The 20,360-nt window shown below is 43.8% G+C and overlaps 1 protein-coding gene across 1 annotated transcript in view; it reads right to left on the bottom strand.

Moving 5' to 3' along the window:
• Positions 1-16,214, bottom strand: part of LOC310861995 (voltage-dependent L-type calcium channel subunit alpha-1D-like) — a gene marked incomplete at its 3' end in the record, with an annotated part of 99,210 nt that extends 82,996 nt beyond the window's left edge. The window contains exons 1-2 of the mRNA XM_083769733.1: positions 15,907-16,214; positions 14,842-14,947 (exon numbers count right to left, since the gene is read on the bottom strand). The remainder of the gene's footprint in view (positions 1-14,841; positions 14,948-15,906) is intronic.
• Between the last annotated feature and the right edge of the window lie 4,146 nt (positions 16,215-20,360).

The following is a 20,360-nucleotide window of genomic DNA, read 5'->3' as shown; positions in this document are numbered from 1 at the left end:
AGCTCTCCTCCGAGGTCTCGCCGCTGCAGCTCTCCTCCGAGGCTTCGCCGCTGCAGCTCTCCTCCGAGGCTTCGCCTCTGCAGCTCACCTCCGAGGCTTCGCCGCTGCAGCTCACCTCCGAGGTCTCGCCGCTGCAGCTCTCCTCCTCCGAGGTCTCACCGCTGCAGCTCTCCTCCGAGGTCTCGCCTCTGCAGCTCACCTCCGAGGTCTCGCCGCTGCAGCTCACCTCCGAGGTTTCGCCGCTGCAGCTCGCCTCCGAGGTTTCGCCGCTGCAGCTCGCCTCCGAGGTTTCGCCACCTGCAGCTCTGCCTCCTCCACCTGCAGGCCTGCCGCTGCAGCTCGCCTCCGAGGCCCCGCCGCTGCAGCTCGCCTCCGAGGCCCCGCCGCTGCAGCTCGCCTCCGAGGCCCCGCCCCTGCAGCTCGCCTCCGAGGCCCCGCCGCTGCAGCTCGCCTCCGAGGCCCCGCCGCTGCAGCTCGCCTCCGAGGCCCCGCCGCTGCAGCTCGCCTCCGAGGCCCCGCCGCTGCAGCTCGCCTCCGAGGCCCCGACGCTGCAGCTTGCCTCTGGGGTCCCGTCTCCTGAGTCTGCAGCGTCGTCTCCTGAGTCTGCAGTTTCAGCTCCAGAGCCTGCAGCATCTCCTGTGGCTCCGCCTGCAGCACCCCTGGCGTCACCTGCAGCATCACGTCCAGATCCTGCAGCATACCCGGCTCCGCTTCCACGGTCCTCCGCCTCGTCTCGGCCTCCAAGCCGCCCTCCTGACTGCACCTCCTCAGCCTCCACGTCTCGGCCTAAAGGGCGTCCCCCTGAACTCAGCAGCTCCGCCTCTGGCCATCGTCCCGGCCGTCCCCCTGAAGTCTCCAGCTCTGCCTCAGTTTCCCCTCCTCCAGGCCCCCTCCACCCACCCTGCGCGTCCCTCGTTAAGGTTGTTGGACGTCTGGTATCCGTCCCTTGAGGGGGGGGTACTGTTAGGATCTGTCTCTCCACAGACCTTGCCAGACCTGGCAACCTCTCCACAGACCTGGCAACTCCCATTTTTCCCTTCCACTCACTCAGTCCCTGCACTCACCTGTCTCCAACTCCCTCGTCAGCCCACCTGTGAACACTTTGTCAAATTACCTGCTCACTATAAGACTGGACTCTTTACAAACATTCAGGGTCAGTTCATTACATTCAATGTTATGCAGTCTACCCTGAAGCTCTTACCTGTGTCTCTGTTCCTCTGGACCCTGCCTTAAATACCTCTGGTAACTTGCTCGTACTTTTTGTGTTTGCATTTTGGGATTTCTTACCCTCTGCCAGTTTTTGTTGCCTTGCTTTTTGTTCTGCATTTAATTAATAAATGAGTGTTTGAACACTACTCCGCTACTCCGAGTCGTGACTCTGCATTTTGGGTTCAGAACATTTTGACACCTTTTGCCACCGTAACACCATGAGGCCTATAGGTCTTGGTAGAGGGTAACAAATTACATCTTGCGACGGGAGTTGATCCTATTGAGTGAAAGATGACCAATTTCTAAAATAAATACAATATTTAAGGTGTTTTAAAATTTAGATTTTATTATAGAGGGCAATTATAATGTATTAAGGCATATTTACTTATTAGCAATGGGATCATTTGAACTCTGAGCCCTATATCCCTTACCCCTTATCCCTAACCTTATTTGCCATTTTTTACTATTTTAAAACATTTTTAAATAGTACAAATAGCCGATCTACAAGCTAACAACGTGTCGATGTAGATTGGCTAGTTGAACTATTTTTAAACGTTTTAAAATAGTAAAAAAAAAGGCAAATAAGTTTAGGGATAAGGGGTAAGATGGAGCCCTGAGTGTGCAAATGGAACCACATGTACCTCTGTGTGTGTCTTTTCTACCACTTATACATAGTAAAATCCTCAGTGTTCATTTGATGGAAAACCAACAGCCGGGATGAGATTATTCTTAGTATGTCAACCATAGATCCATTTTATCTCACATTAGAAAACCTCTTCTTTTAATCTGCCCACTTCCAGGGAATTACAACATCACTGTGTGACCATTGATGGAAGCACAGCGAGATCCATCTGTTCATCTAAACACACAACACTGGAACACAGAACCACATTTGAACACATGGACGTTGGCGCACAAAAGTATATTTTCTCTTTGTTGAAAGCTTGCCAAGATCCTTCCTGTACTGGCGTCCAGAATTCACATACGTACGCACGCACGCACGCACACACTTCCATGAGCCAGGCTTAATGAAAGCGCATGACCTCACATACTGCAAGACGCCTACATCCTTCCTCATACCATCCCACGCACGCACGCACGCACGCACGCACACTTTACACATGAACAGGAAAGGTCCACAGACTAAAGATGGAAATACTGCAGATGCTGTATAACATTTACACAAGACTGAGAGCTCATGTAAGTGCTCATTGAGTGTACAAATGGAACGTAAGGGTTGATTTGTTTACGATTGTACACTCATAATTCTAAGAAAGAAAAAAAAATATATATATATATATACAAATTAAAAGATGAAATACTGTGGGAAGTTGGAATATTGTGCACCATGTGTTTCACTCCCTCTTCATCTGTCTCTCACTATTCTGTTTGTCACTTTTCTGCTCTCCTCTCCATCCATCTGTCTGTCAGTTTACTTCAATCATGTGTCTGTCTTTCCATCTGTGTTCTGTCTCAGTCTCGCTCCAGTTAGCGCCCTCTCTCTCTCTCTCTCTCTCATCTCCAGGGACGTGCACACATAGACATCAAAGGGGGCTTCAGCCCCTGCCCTTTTACCCTTCTGCAAAACAAGTGCCATTTCTAGACCACGAATGCAGCATTTACTATGGTGAAAGAAATGCAAATGGCACTCCTTTCCTTTCCATGTCATGCCGGAAGGCAGCATTCAGGAGAATTGCTTCTCCAGTTCAAGTTCAAAGACTTACGCTACCCCGTGACGCATCGCATTGCAGCGCAGGGAACAGCAATGACAAAGTATCATCGTACATTCCGGCCAATCACAATTTGCGTCCGATCACCTTCGTCAAAACACCTTTGTTTGTGTTTACACGAAACACTCAAAATTCTCCATTCATTGTCAATGGCATTTTAATGTTTGTGTTAGGACAAAGTTTGTACAAAAGCTGGACATAGGAGGGGCTAGCGCCCCTAAAACTAGTGGAACTGGAGGTCTAGAACTTGAAAATGAGTGATGAAAATGAGTACACCAATGTCAATGAAGGAGAGATGAAAATGCATTCACTTTTCTGCTCTTTTCTTTAAGGGACTCAATCGAGTGGCAACTTACATCAACACTATATCTTGCCAGGCGGGGGGGGGGGGGGGGGGGGGTCTCGTCTTGGTATATTTTCCTTCATAGAGTAGTATAAGGGCGACAGAAAGCCTTGGAAAAACAAGTGTGCCTGTGAATTTCATCATTGCATTGTGTGTCTTGTTACCATGGTTTTAAGTGTGATCTCCTGACCCTGCATCAGCCATTAGTGACGGTTTCATCACTGAGTGACTAATAATGGTATCTGTGTCTAAGTCTATACACACAGTTAGTATGGGTACCCTAGAACAGCAGTTTCCAACCAGTGGTCCTTGAGAGGGTTCCCAGTGGTCCCCAGCTATATAATAGAGCTGGTACCAAATGAACCCTTATAGATCTTGCCCATATACTTTGAGTTGGTTATTGGGTTATTGTTAACCCATTCAGGGCGGGAACCCCTTTTGGTGTAAATAGCAGATCTACAAGCTCGTAGCGCGGCACCGACATCATGCAAATTGGTACACAGTCTCTCTAGAGCCATTCAACGAAACAGGTCTTTCAGATTGTTCAGACTCGCAGGAGTGCACGGTTTCAAACAACACATCGTGTGATTTCCGTGAAATTGTGCACGCACATTGCCACTAGGCCGAGGAAGAAATGCCAATTGAACATTTTCAACTCAGCCTCATGGTGGCGCTATAACTGGCCAATTAGTGTTTTTACCTCTAACTGCACGGTTCGGTGTAAAACGTTGTACGCACACTCCCTAGAGGCCAAGGAAAAACCTTTACCTGGAATTTTTCACCAGGAGGCCGACATATAAAACACTAATATTACGAATTTTATCAAAATTTCACGCAAATCGGTACACATGATCTCCAGTCATGTGATCAATACGGGTTTGTTTGATTTCTCATAATCTATCCTGATTGGCTACGATTGGCTCTAAAGTTTTCAGGAGTAGCCTAGCCCGCTTTGTACCCGTTTTGTATAAATCGCCACAACTCCTCAACGCAGCGTCCAATTGCGGTGAAACTCCTGGTGGAGACCTGTGCCCAAAAGGGCACTTTTTCTAGTTATTACTGCAACTGTGGTGTCCGTCCGAATAAACTAAACTGTGCAAAACAAATGACATTGCATGAAAATAGCTGATTCCAAGCCCGCAACATTTCACATAGCATCGCGTTGAGATCTTTTGGATTTAGCCATTTTGAGCATGTGAGACCATCATGTGTCAAGCATAGATCAGTAACACAGCCTGATAGCAGGGAAGAAAGAGAAGTGAGGGAGAGAACGGCAGAGAATAACATGACAAGTGTGCTTCTCCGAAGCTCCTCCCATTTGTAAGCTCACGGCCTTATATCCCTCCACTCATCTCTCCCTCTCTCTGTGTACAACGTCCCCTTCATTAACTGCTGCTAATCTGCTGCCTAGCTTAATCCCTCAACCTGCCCCTGCCCGCGCGCGCACACACACATGCACACATGCAAACACGCACACACACCCTGGTCCCTGTCGCAGGCGACTTCCGCTGTGTTGGTCTAGGGAGGGACAACTGGGATACACACAAGCACATCTGTACGGATATACATATTTACGGACCGTATTTCATAGCCACGGGGCTTGCGATCCCACTGGGCATCGCCACCAGTGTCTATTAAACACACAGACATACTTAAACCACTTTCAACCTGACATCCCTATAATGCATACATTATAGAATGTTTCACATAATGTCAGAGATAGTGAAAATGGCTGATCTACAAACTCATTTCGTTACATCATGTCGTGTGAGCTTGCAGATTGGCTATTTTTGCATGCCAGTGTCATATGACAAAGTATAAAATAGGTTATATTAATGTATGAAGATATATATATTTTTTTTAAGATTAAATGTGTTGATATAAGGTTTCTCTCCCACAGCGACGATAGAAAAATAGACCACTGTGAGTGTGAACTGAATCTGATATGAACACAATAACGGAAAGAAAAAGGTTAATACAATACAAAAGCAACCAATCCTTGTTCTAAGACATGCATGCATCCTAATGTGCTCACACACACACGCATGCACGTATGCGTACACGAACAGATGTACACACACACACACACACACACACACACACACACACACACACACACACACACACACACACACGCACACATCATCAAAAGAAGAAAAGAACTGCAGAAGTAAATCATATAATACACAACATACTGCATGCACACTGCAGTGCTTCCATATGCCTATACATGATTTCTAATTTTACTTCACATTTGTGCTTGTTTAGGAACATTGCGTTGAAACTCTTCATGTGTCAGATCACACTGACATTCTGCAATATGTAAACCAGCTGTCCCAGTGCTTATTAATTACAACACTGTTGCATTGAACATGTCTGTCTGCAATATGTGGACCACTGAGGCCCATCGATTGACTACTGCAACATGAAGGTCTATATAGACACAAAAAAAGCCAATACAAACTGGGTAGTTTATTTTTTCCTTTAGGCTAAATGCACTCCGCTGACAAATAGGGTCACTGGCTGGCAACATAACAAGCCAAGCCATGTGTGTGCGTGCCTGTGTGTGTGTGTGTGTGTGTGTGTGTGTGTGTGTGTGTGTGTGTTTTAACTCACTGGCCATTCCATGCCAGCCTCTGATGACTAATGCTGAATAATCCTAAAATCCCACCAAGTCATTTAAAACTCCATTGACCATGAAGCTTCGTTTGTCTTGGAAGTAAAATCAGGAGCCTCTGAGCTCTTGGAGAGCCATCTTGACCCATTTAGGCCAACAGTCAGCATACGAGCATTGTACTGACTAGATTACACTGGCCCCGTTTATTTGTAGAAATTCATTCAGAATGAATGGATTAATTCCAGTCATCAGAATAAAAATGCTCATGAATATCTCATTCCGGTCTGGAGGGGTGGTATATGAAAAGGAACCTGTGCAGTCCATTACAATTAGTGGACAAATAGTGGAGGTAGTAGACAAATGTAAATACTTAGGCACATATATTGACAGCAAACTCAATTTCAGTGAAAATACTGACCAGATTTTTAAACCAACGCCTCCACCTACTACGCAAGCTCAACTCCTTTAGAGTGAGCAAGCATATCATGGAAACAGTCTAAGAACCTGATAGAGGGAATCTTGACTTTTAACATGGCAATGTGGTATGGCAATCTTTTTTTTTGTGATTAGTATTTTATTGGATTTTCTTTTTCAGACAACACAGCACCCACAATACCAGTCAACAGTAACAACAATACAGAGCAAACAAACAAAGAATTGTAAGTCACATTACAAAAAAAAAAAAAAAAAAACACAACTAGGAGGGAAGGAAGGGGAGGGAGGCTGTGTTATTCTCGATAAAGACATATGTGAGCAGGCAAAGAACTACTGTAGGGGGGGGAGGCAGCCAGTAGTCTGTCATTACATAGTGCTATCACACAGAAGGAATTTGTCCCACTTCTGGTGGAACTGATCTATCCTATTTTTCATAGAGAATGATACCCTTTCATATGACGCTGTGCTGTTTAGTAAGTTATGCCATTCTGTGATTGATGGTACGTGGGCTGATTTCCACAGTTGGACTAGCAGCCTCCTGCCTAGCATTATGGCTGTTTGGATCCATTCCACGTATGTGGAAGGAGTTATATCTTTAAGAATAAACGGATATCAACAGGGATAAGCTTGACCAATGATTCTCTCAATGAAATCATGTATTTGTGTCCAAAAATCTTGTACCCTGGGGCACTTCCATAAGACATGGGTCAACGTACCTTCGTTTGGGCACTTCCAGCATCCTGGATCATTTTTGAGCTTTGCTCTATGTAATTTAGAAGGGGTCCAATATATTCTATTAAAGATTTTAAACTGAATTAGCCTAGTGTGAATATTGCGTTACATGTGCTTTGAATTACCTATGTTGACCCATTCTTTTTCTGTAAAAATAGTTTGCATGTCTTTTTCCCGTACCATTTTCAGAGCACTAGTAGTGCTAACTTTCTCCAGCATCATCGAGTAGTAGAGCGATGCTTCGTGACCCCTACCGTAGCTGGTATGGCAATCTTAATGTAAAAGGAAGAAGCAATCTGCAGCGAATAGTGAACCTATCCTGACAAGTGGCAGCACCGCATGGTTTGGAAACTGCACCGCTGCGGAACGCAGATCACTGCAGAGAGTGGTGCGAACAGCGCAGCGCATCGTGGGCGGGGAGCTTCCCCCCCTCCAGGAAATACATGAGAGACGCTGCGTGGCTAAAGCGGAAAGCATAATCAGGGACATTTACCACCCCAGCCACAGCCTGTTCAAGCCGCTGCAGCACCCACGGCCAGGCAAGCGTTTCAGGAGCATCGGGAGCAGTACTACGAGGCTCTTGAACAGCTTTTATTTGTCAACAATCAGATTGCTGAACAAGAGCTAAGTTTTAGACTTTTTGCTTAGTCGTATACATAGATGCACCCATGATGAACTCTATTTCTTTTGCACTCACTTTGTTATGTTATGCATGTTCTTTCTCTCTACCTTTAAACTGCAATTTGAGCCTGCACAACCAAGTTTTTCACCCACCTTACTTGTAATGTGATGTGACAATAAAGATTGATTCTGATTCTGATTCTAGCCTCAAAAATCATTGGGAAGAGACAGAAACAATTAAGTTGTACTACAAGGAAGAAAAAATCTGTCAAGATAGCAAATGACCTCTCTCATCCACTCTGCAGGGAGTTCCAACTACTTCCCTCTGGTAGACGGTACAAAGCTAACATTTTTAAATTTTCCTTCATCCCAAATGCCATTAAGGCACTAAATGATACCATGTCTCGCTAGAAATGTTGTTTGTCAATGTATTTGCCACTGTTGTCCTGCACTTTTTTGCCATGGAAAAATAATTGTGTAAATGTTGTTGCTGTTGTTGTAACTGTTTTTTTCTTTTTACTGTTGATGAGACCAAAAATGTCCACACGTGGACAATAAATGAAACTAACTAACTAACATATACTGTTTGAGTCAGGATATATTTACCATGTAAACACTTTATTCTGAATGCTACTGGGAGTTTGGAATACATTATTTTACACATGTCTGCCCTTAGTAGACTATAGTGCTTTTTGCCCATGTCCAAAGCAGGGATGGCCATTTGGAGACATGTTATGCGCGCAGAAAACCACTATTTTACCCATTAAAAAAGACAAATACAATTCCCCCTCCCCCTCCCACCCCATAATAAAATGCGCTATTTACGAACCCGTCGATGATTGCCAATTAGTGTATGGGTGAAACATGGAACTGTGTCCACCTGGGTGGGGGAATTTTTTTTTTAGTCATATTCTCTTGAATAGTTTTCATTTAGTTTTAGTCACATTTTAGTCACCTGGAATGTCTTAGTGTTAGTCTAGTTTTAAATCTAAATCTACAGTTGATTTAGTCGGCTAAAATGTATTTTGCCGGGCCGCCGTAATGACTGTTTTCACACTTAAAATAGCCGATCTACAAGCTCACAACCCATCGCGCTGGAATGGAAGCCATCGTTCTCACGATAATACAAATCTAAACATTTTTGTAAAAAGAATCTTGTTTAATCTCTGTCTAACGATGATGTAACTGGTGGACGGGTTTCTGAACTGCCCACAGCCCTCCTATGAGACACAGACTGAGTAGAAAATAAATTGTGCCATTTTATCATGATTATTAGAGAGGACCTATTATATGATATGTTGAAAAGTGGTGAAGTGGTCCTTTAATAGCCATTACTGTTTTTAGGTTATTCATTTCTTTTAAGATATTTTTTTTTTGCGGCTTACGCCTTTTATTGTTTTTGTGAAGGGACAGACAGTAGGCTGACAGGAAACGGGAGAGAGATGGGGGAAGACATGCAGTAAAGGCCGTGTCGGGCTCAGGAGTCGAACCTGCGGCACACTGCGACTGGATTACCAGTCGGGTGCCCAGACGGTTACGCCACCGCCTGGGCCAGGTTATTCATTTCGCATAACGGTTATGCCTGAGTTGTCCATCTCTATAGTCCAAAGTTAGATTCCGAATGAATGCTTTGGTCATGTAAACAATTGAGGAATAGGAATACTTTTATTCAGGTTCCATGTACAGTTGGGTATGAATATCTGTTCGGAATGAATTCATTCATTCTGAATACATGTTGTGCATGTAACCGCAGCCAATGAGGCTACTCAGAGCAGAGGCAAGTTCACCAATTAGCTTAAGCAGCGCATATCTAGCAGAGAACTGAACAAATCTTCATTGAAAGGGGACAACGTATTGAGTGTATGTCTTTCTATAAAAACTTAACAAAATATTCATATATTTCATGGCAAAAATGGATAGTAAAATATAAATGGGGAGAGGGGAGGGGGTACAGCAGTATTTCAGGAGAGTGAAGATCTTGATTTCAGATGTATACAGAGAAGTAGAATAGTTTGCCCTTATCCCTAAACGTTTTTTGTTTGTTTTTTACTATTTTGAAAAACATTCTAAAATTGTGTTGTGTTCACAAAAGGTTTACCTAACTTTTGCTACTGCAATGTACATGTTACTATTATTTTTGAGTGGTGCAACCACTCCTATAGACAGCTATGTGTGTGGCTGGGTCTGTCCCCGTGTCCCTGTGTCCGGAACGGCACCATAATAGCGTTTGTTCACCACAAAGTGTCATTGTTGCACTGTCACACAGACACACACAGGCCAGGGAGGAGGGCTTGTACAGTACAGTACAGTACAGTACAGTACAGTACAGTACAGTACAGTACAGTACAGTACAGTACAGTACAGTACAGTACAGTACAGTACAGTACAGTGTTGTTTTTGGCACCAAATTTTGATTTTAGTTTTAGTCGTAGTCTCTTGAATAGTTTTAATTCACATTTTTGTCACCTGGAATGTTTTAGTGTTAGTCTAGTTTTAGTCGACTAAATGTCACTAGATTTTAGTTTGTAAATCTATAGTTGATTTAGTCGAACAAAATGTATTTTGGCGGACCTTGATGCCGTCATAATGACGGCATCAAGCTAGATCGTCTACAAGCTAGATCGTCTATTTTCAGCATGCAACCAAGTGTAAAATCACGTATACTGGATCTCTTGTCCACTATAGTCCCTTCCTGACATTTTAGTCTAGTTTTTATCTGTTGAAGAAATCATCAGTATATTTAGTCTTGGTTTTAGTCATCATATCTTAGTTTTCATTTAGTTTCCATTTAGTTTTTGTCAGTGAAAAAAGGTAGTCGACGAACCCTTGAACGCTCGCACACACACACACACACACACACACACACACACACACACACACACACACACACACACACACACACACACACACACACACACACACACACACACACACACACACACACACACACACACACACACACACACACACACAGTCTGGTAAAATAGCTTGTAGCATCACGCATTGTGATCCTGTAGATCTGCTATATCTGTATATTAGGTGCAACCAAGTATGAATCAAGCATTAGTCTCCCTCTCTCATCATTCTCATCATCTTCAGAGAGAGAAAACAAAGTGGCTCACAGTACAGTATATGTGTGTGCTGAGGTCAGGTGGGGGGACATGGCTAAAAGCATACACTCATAGGATTAAACCTTCACCAAAAGAACATTTCCACTGCACTTCTACAAACACAAAGCTGAAGCCAGACAGATGGATTTAGGTTAATTCAGCCACAGAAACAAATAGAAACACAGAAAGACATGTCTGCTAGAGCATTGGTTCCCAACCTTTTTATACTGAAGTGCCACCTCAGAAATATTTGGCTCTCCAAGTACCACCATAATAACTGATGTTAAAATACAGGAGCTTATACCTGCCCTTTTTGTTCCATTCCTAAGCCAATAATGCTGCTGCTATTTCTAATGTGATTAATCCGTTCTCAAATCTTTTATTAGACCCATTTAGACTCTACAAATGTCTTCTAAATCCTGACAGTTTTCTGAAAAACCACATGTCAGTGATTCTCAAACTAGGGACCCCCAGAATTATATGTATTTGACCGCGGACCGCCATTTGAAAATATGTTGTTCCAAGGATCCCCCAGAAGCAAATATTTGAGTTAAAAACGTTTGCTCTGAAAGAATATACATTCAAAGATTTTGACCTACAAGCTCACGAGCTTGTAGATCTGCTATTTTTAAATAGCTAAAGTATAACACAATATTAGCTATAGTATAACACCAAATGGGGTTCCCGCCCTGAATGGTCTTAACAGCCAGGTGTGCGGTCATGCTCATTTCAGGACGACTGGATAGGCCTATTTTAGGTTGGTTGGTCAGAAGAACTACTTGTAGTAATATAAATATTTCATTTCACTTTTGTATTTTTTCTCCTTTTTTAGGTGACTCCTCTGAGTACCACCACAGGGGGGCTCAAGTACCACCAGTGGTACTATACCAGTTGTTGGGAACTCTGGATATTATATCGATATATGGCCTATCTCCGGTGTGTGCACGAAGAAGAAAAACACATTATACACAGGTTTACACATATATGAAGACACAGGCTGAGAGGCGTGCGCGCACACACACACACACACACACACACACACACACACACACACACACACACACACACACACACACACACACACACACACACACACACACACACACACACACACACACACACACACACACACACACACACACACACACACACACACACACACACACACACACACACACACACACACACACACAATCCATCATTGCTTCACTTCACGCGTCTGGTTTCTCCTATCCTGTTTCAGGTTTTATCACCAGAACCATCATTGTTTCACATCTGGTTGCTCCTCCTGTTTGAGGTTTGATCTATATGCCATTGGCATTTGAGCAGGGATGTCCATGGCTTGTCCATGGCATTAACCACATGAACCCTATAGAGTCCATATTCTGGACATGTCATAATAGGTGACCAACATTCGCCGGCAAACATTCAGCAACAATAGGAGAACGTTTTGGCAAACATGGCATATCTACAAGCTCACAGTGACACACTGTGAGCTACAACTAAGTACATAGGGTCTAAGTGGTTATGAGAAGGAAGCCATCATTTAGTAATCAGGGTTCCAACATCTGTCCCATTTGGTCTAGCATCCAGCGTGCGCGTCACGTCACACTCACGCACACACACACACACACACACACACACACGCACGCACGCACGCACGCATGCACGCACGCACGCACGCACGCACGCACGCACGCACGCACAAACACCTACAATTTAGTTCACCTGTTGTAGTGTAGTATACTGTAGCGATGAGACTATGAGACTAGCATTAAAACTCTTCAGCTCAGATTGACCACATGTAATTGAAGTATGAACGCTTCTTTACATGTTCTTACATATCTCCACTGACTATCTGGATCACTGTCTTCACCATTAATATCCTACACTCTAGTTGTGCAACATGAAGAGTTTTTCATGTATCTGGTTGCAAACAGGTGTATTAGCACCAAAACAAAGTGGCGTTCCCTACTAGATGCAGTGTTGTTTTTGGCAGCAAATTTCTCTTTTAGTTTAGTCATAGTCTTTGGAATGAAACTTCATTTAGTTTTAGTCATATTTTCACCTGGAATGTGAGTTAGTCTAGTTTTAGTCGACTAAATATCCTAAGATTTTAGCCGACGTCGTAATGACTGATTTTACACTTGCTGAAAATAGCCGATCTACAAACTCACAACGCCTCGCGCTGCGGCGCGTTGTGAGCTTGTAGATTGGCTATTTTCAGCATGCAACCAAGTGTAAAATGACTTGTGTGGAACTGTTGTCCACTAGTCCCTTGCAAACATTTTAGTTTAGTCTTAGTTTTGGTCATCATAGCTTAGTTTTCATTTAGCTTCCTTCCATTTAGTTTTCGTCTGTGAATAATGGTAGTCGACGAACATTACTTGTCGTATTAGACTAAATGAACACTGACTAGATGCCTTCGTCTCTCCTCACCTCATCAATTCTCTGTACAGAATGCTCTGATGACACACAGAAGGTTGACACCATGCTGTACATGTGTGTGCATTAAGCCATGTGTTTGTGTGGGTCTGTCAACAGAACTGCGAAACCCGAGACATCCCCAAATATTGTGGGGAAAACCCCCTGACGCAACACACACATCCAGCCAATCCTCATTGAGGAAAAGTGTTGTGTCTAGACTCTGTATATTGATGACATAATATAGCAGCTTTACAACAGCAGCGTTTTAGAACACAACCGATGACAGATTTTTGCAGATTTTGGAGAGTCCTAGATCACCAATGTTCTGACTGATATTTTGTCAAAAAGTGTAACATCTTATATTAAAGTTCACCCTATTATTTTCTATCAATTACTCACCCCATGAAGCCTTGAATTCATGGAGATTGTCACCTCTCAGGTCTCCTCCATAACTCATACATAACTCTTTCACAGCACCTGCTGTGCACAGACTTGGATCTCCTCTCTATGCCCCAAACTAACAAGGGAACCTTTTGGGACAAAGCCACCCGTGTGGCAGCCCCTATTCTGTGGAACTCTCTCCCAATGGAGATTCTGGACTCTGGACTCATTTAAGGCTGCCTTGAAAAGACACTTATTCTCTCAGGAATATGGTAACTAGTTGTTTGTTATTTTGTTTTGTGTAAAGCATATTGGAGTTCATGAAAGGCGCTATATACAGTAGATTCAAGCATTACAATATTTCGCATTTTGCTGCTCAAAACAATACCACTTTGACAACAGCAGCTGTAGTATCAGAGTTGTTTTCCACGTGTGGGTCTGTTGCGCGTAAAAGTGTGTCCCAGTATTAATCTGTGTCCGGCCCAACATGCATTTTGTATTAATTAATTTAATTAAGATGAATGTTAGATTGTTTGGCGTGTGTAATGCGGGGCAGATTGAGGGTGGAGGACAGGGCTGTGCGGCACAAGGTTCCGTGAGGCTGTCCGTGTGGCGTGGTGTTGTGAGGAGGCGCAGAAAGCGAGCAGCTGTCTTGCTCTATGCAAAGGAAGTATTCTGACTGAAAGACGGCGACCGAGCGAAATAGACAGCGAGCGAGCGTCTGCTAAATTATTAGATAATAAGTTTAGCACTGTGAACCAGAGATAGTACTCCTGCAGGACAATGCAGCACAAACAATTTAGGAAAATCCCCTATTCATCTCTGTATATCTCCACAAAGTAAATGAGCCATGATATATTTCATGATACGGTAGAGAGATCAGCATATTCCAGGAATTCCACCAGTAAATCCCAGTGTTAACTAACAGCATATCCCTGCAAATCTCTCTAATATTTTGCAACTTATGATGAGCATCATAATGAAATCCTGTAACAATTAAACCAACACAGTACAGCAGAGGCCCAGTGTGTATAACTATTAACTAACAGCATATCCCTGCAAATCTCTCTAATATTTTGAAACTTATGATGAGCATCATAATGAAATCCTGTAAAAATTAAACCAACACAGTACAGCAGAGGCCAGCATTTTTCACAACCTTCGCCAGCAAATACCTGGGTGACCGAGCATAATATACTTGTATATTATTATTGAATACATTCCAGTAGTACTTACCAGTTCCTGGTTTGTCAAGTTGGAGTCATCACCTGGGAAAGGGATGTAGATAGCTAAGGCCACACAGTTGGCAAATATCGACAGCAGTATAAAGATATCAAATGGTCTGGAGAGGAAAGTTAAGGTAAATTGTCTGCATTTCTTTAGCACCTTTATCCAAAGCATTTTACAATGTGCATTACATTTGCCAATTCACACCGGCAGAGACATCCATGCACGCAAGGCACCAACATGCTCATAAGGAGCAGTTGTCTAGCATAGCTCAAGGACACATTGACACAGGAGCCAGGAGGACCCGGAACCTTCCAGAAACACTACACAGAGTACCATCTTTACTTTCTTTATCCAACATACATCAGTGTAGCTTAGCATGTTCACTGTAGCATAACTGTGTAGTGTTGATTTATAATTAGAACTAGACATGATACGAGCTAAACTTCATTGAAAACAATGTACAGAGCACTAAGACAATGAAACTCAGTCATCCTCATCCATCCATCCATCCGGTACTGCTTTCTTTCCTACCCATTATACCAGCCCAGTGGACATTCACTTCACTAGTTACATTACATTTTATTATTGACTTATCAACTTAAATCGTTCAATATCTCATTGAATGTACCTATCCAACATCCCTTTTTCAATCCTTGTGCCATTGAGCTTGTCCAACCAACCACTCATCACTCACTCATCTGTTCTCCCCCCACCCACACAACTCATAAGTGTTGTTTTTGGCAGCACATTTCCATTTTAATTTTAGTCATAGTCTCTTGAATGGCTTTCATTTAGTTTTGTAGATCAGAACCAAGTGTAAATTGACTTATATTGGATCTCTTGTCCACTATAGTCCCTTCCTAACACTTTAGTCTAGTTTTTATTTGTTGACGAAATTGTCAATATATTTAGTCATCATAGCTTAGTTTTCATTTAGTCAGTGGAAAATGGTAGTCGAACATTCTTCGTCTTAGTTTTAGTCGACGAAATCAACTCTGCATCCAACCATCACTCACTCATCTGTTCTCCCCCACCCACCCACACAACCCATCCCATCCCCTGAAAGGATACTTCCACTCCACAAGGCTGATGCAGGCCCTGCGTATGGGGTTGTTGAGGGTGAAGCAGAACAGAGCTCTGGGTGGCCTGCTGCTGGTAGAGCTTCCCTGTTTTTTGCTCTTGGCATACTGCTGCCTCTTCCTATGTGACAGGGAGCCCACGGGCACTGCAGTAGTAGCAGTACCACTGCCGCCGCCGCCCACAGGCGGATGCGAGTCTACACGGCGGGGGACAGAGGCAACGGTCTCGTCCCGGGCTTGGCGTGCGGCAGTGATGGCAGCGTGCCAGGCGAGAACCGGGCTGACACCTGACCCTCCGACGCCGCCGTCATGACTGTGGACGGTGTTGTTGTTGCTGGGGCCAAGGAGGCCGTGAAAAGAGCCCACAGGCTTCCCTGTGCTGGCAGGGGCCTGCTGTGTGGAGGAGGCCTCTGGTAGGTGGAGCGGTTGGCCTTGGTGGTGGGAGCTTTCTGCGCAGAGCGGTAAAGGGTTACCAAAGGGAGAGGCTCTGGTGTTTCTGGCATACTGTGCCCCTGAAGAGGAAGAGAGGGGACTGTGTTTATCAAGTGATATAAACATTTTTAGACAAAAGCTTTTAATTTATCTGTGTGTGTGTGTGTGTGTGTGTGTGTGTGTGTGTGTGTGTGTGTGTGTGTGTGTGAGACAAAAAAAGGAATGGAGGGAAACAGAGAGACATGTAAGAAGTAGTAAAGTAGTAAAAGGAGAAGACTGGTTTCGAGTGAACTGAAGTGTACCATTTAGAGGGGATTGGGAAGGGTGGCTTAAAAGGGGGCAGTTATTGCGCATGGGGCAGAGAGAGAGAGAGATGTAAATCAGGTATCAGGTATACGGCCACCACTAAACCATCTCGCCCCTCGATTTTTCCGCCGACCTTTAGGTTCTAAAGACACAGTGTTTACTTTATAAACAGAAAAGCATGTTTAAATTCCATGATTGCACAGAGTCGTCTGGTAATCCTTAAACCAGGCTAGTCGCTTTGGTGAATTTCTGATCAGTGTTATGTCACGAACAACTACCATGAAATCCTGACAGGACATGTGTCCTGTGCGGTGCAGTGAATGTAGACAGACACTAGTTCTGTTCGCCTCTGCAGGTTCTGTTTCAACGGCAGGCTGGCAACGCTGTTGGCTGGCTGGCAACGCTGTTGGCTGGCTGGCAACGCTGTTGGCTGGCAGGGTGTTCTTGCTGGTGGTGGTTTCATTGTGAACAAGTAGCCTAAGCAGAGTACACTACAGTACTGTATGCATACCCTACCTGGCAGGTGAAAACAATACCACCAGATTAGCAACGCGGCACATCCCCCACCACCCCCCGCCCCCGGGCCCGGACAGTGAGGACAAAAGAGGTGTTAAGGTGCGTTCAGACTTGGATGGTTAGAGCGGCGCGATTACATACAAAGTCAATGCAAAGATGAGAATTGCGCGAACGGGTGCGGCGCGACCTGGCGCGGTACAAACGGGACGAACTGAGGCGAATATATATATTCAGGTCTAATTCCTCATGGGGGCTGGAGCCCCGCCGCCCCCCACGGAGTCTACATCACTGGACCTCACGCCGACTCTTTAATTTATATTTTTGAGTGGTGCAACCACTCCAAGGAACAGCAATGCCCGTGTTCACCTATGTGACGTTAATGAGCCAATGACTATGAGTACCAGTAGGGCTGTTGTGCCAGAAACAGAGAGAGAGAGATAGTATTAGTGCTGCACTGTTGCCTGCTAATGAGAGAGATAGAGAGGAGATGGGGGGAGAGAGGAGAGGAGGGGGGGGGGGGGGGGGGGGGAGTTGCACCACTCAGTTCACACGGGTGTGATTTTTTATAGAGAGACAGACTAGGCTGACAGGAAATGGGGGAGAGAGATGGGGGAGTGACATGCAGTAAAGGCCGGAGTCGGGATCGGGAGTCGAATAAGTTTAGGGTTAGGCATAGTTTTACTGGGATTAAGTTTAGGTATAGGGTTAGGTTAGGCATAGTTTTACTGGGGTTAAGTTTAGGTATGGGGTTAGGTTTACACATAGTTTTACTGAGGTTAAGGTTAGGTTTAACTGTTTAAGCATAATTTACTTAGGTTACTTTAGGAATGCCAGGCCACGCAGTTCCGCCGGCTGTACGCCTGGGGCGAGTTGGTAAAGAGGCGAGTCGTTTGGTATTTCGTAAATCAATGCAAACATAAAGTGAGTTTTGAAGGACAGTGCCCTTGATACTTCCTCTACCATATCAGTACAATATCAATATATAATGCCACAACATTGATGGGGTATTCTGTGATGTGGCATACATAGGCCTTTAAAGACCCCCTCTCCACACACGCACACACACACACACACACACACAGTGAGCAGCATCATAGTTTGAGTGATGACAGAGTGAGTGAGAGAGTGAGTGAGTGTATATTAAAGAGATTGAGACACACACACACACACACACACACACAGTGAGCAGCATCATAGTTTGAGTGATGACAGAGTGAGTGAGTGAGTGAGTGAGTGAGTGAGTGAGTGAGTGAGTGTATATTAAAGAGATTGAGACACACACACACACACACACACACAGTGAGCATCATAGTTTGAGTGATTGATTGAGTGAGTGTATATTAAAGAGATTGAGATTTATTGTGTTGAATCTACCTTCTCCATGCTTTTGTAAACCAATTCCCCCCACATGTTATTGGAAATAGTTCAACTTTAGATAAGACTAAAAGGCTACTATTTAATCAGAAGCCACATCCAATTAAACTATAGTGGAGAGGAGAGAACACACCGCCAATATCAGTTTGAAGTTAGTTTAGTGTGTGCGTGTAACTCATATGCCTACCTAATTCAACATCATCCTTCTCTATTTACATATTTAGCAAATCCCAGCATGTATTTATCCAAACAAAAAAAATCCACAGGCCGCCGTTTCTGATTTCAACCCACAAATAATGTGTGGTTAGTTTGATCACAGCTGCAGGCAGCAACCCGAAATTAAAATGGAATACGTATTATTTAGTATAGTCCACAGCAGCTGTTCAGTGCACTACAGTAATTAGTGTGAAAATACATAGACGTGGTAATTGTATTTATCGGACATGATATGAAACTCATGGGTCATAATAGAATCAAAATAAGCCAAACTAAAGTGCGTCGCTGAGTTCCCTCTGTGAGCGCTGCGCCGTGGAGACAACTGTTCTACCCAGCGCGGCACACACGCATCAAGTGCGGATTTACCTTCACACTGTTCATCTGCTTCTTGCATCCTCGAATCCACATTGAAAAATCCGTTTTTAAATCCAACTCATCGTCGAAAAAAATACCGAAATACCTCGACGTCTGCGCGTAAATCCAATCGTCAGTTTATTCTAAATTGTTATAAAGTGTTTTTTAACCCACTCACACACACACACAATCCCTGAGAGAAGAGCCAAACATTTTTTTTGCCACATCCGGGTGCCTTTCCCGACTGGCGATTCACACAGGCGCCACTGATGTGCCCACTGTGCATGTCTGTCAATCAATAAAAGATGGTCATTCTGATATAGCCAGCCAGCCTACTGTAGCGCGTCGGAGACATGGCACGGTATAGCCTGTGTGCACGTAAGTGTGTGTGTGTGTGTGTGTGTGTGTGTGTGTGTGTGTGTGTGTGTGTGAATGGAGTGGCTGCTTAAATAATAATAATAATAATAGTGTTGTGTTGGGCTATATTTAATATATTCTTTTACTTTATTTTATTTATTTATTTTTCAATTAGTTGGTGGTCTCTCTGCGGGACTTTGAATTGGACGAGAATTCATTCAAAGAAAGAATCTGAGGGGAAAAGTTGGTTCCAGAATCCAGATGGTGTGGTTCATGCCTTATAGCCTACAATGTAATAGGTGGTAATCGCCGGTTAATCGGTTTAGTGAGCGTGGGAGAGAGTAGAGAGAGACCCCTGACCCACCCATGCCAATAGCTGCCATGTCATCATTTGACAACAGTCCAAACAGTGACATGTGTGTTGTCCCATATTAAATAAATCATAACTATCAATGGAATAGTAGCCTATAGCAGTTGATAAACTATTAGTGCCGTATAGGCTATATACGCGTATATGGCAACTATAAATAAATATGGAAAAAATATGATAAATATGGATAAATATGAATATTCTTTCTAAGGACTTTGCCATGTCTGGGCGGCTGGGCCAGTGGTCCTATATGTAGGCCTAATACTATATGGATAGCCAAAAAGTTGATAATCAAATCCACATTTTCCCAATGTTACATAGCCTATACTTTTCCTACAAATTAAGTGATTCATAACATAGGCCTATTTATCAAGCCATATGAACTTAAAGCCATGGTAGACAAATATTCCCAATTGAAGAGACGAATATGCCATTGTCATTTTACATTTTCACACAAAAATATGGAAGCCCATAATTCCCCCCATCATATTTAACGCGAAGAAAGACGTCTATAGCCTATA

The sequence above is a fragment of the Protomyctophum parallelum genome, assembly GCF_964188405.1.
Source record: "Protomyctophum parallelum genome assembly, chromosome: 7".
NCBI classification, from domain to species: domain Eukaryota; kingdom Metazoa; phylum Chordata; class Actinopteri; order Myctophiformes; family Myctophidae; genus Protomyctophum; species Protomyctophum parallelum.
Note: the sequence above shows the minus strand (reverse complement) of the source record. Positions and strands in the feature narration are given on the sequence as shown.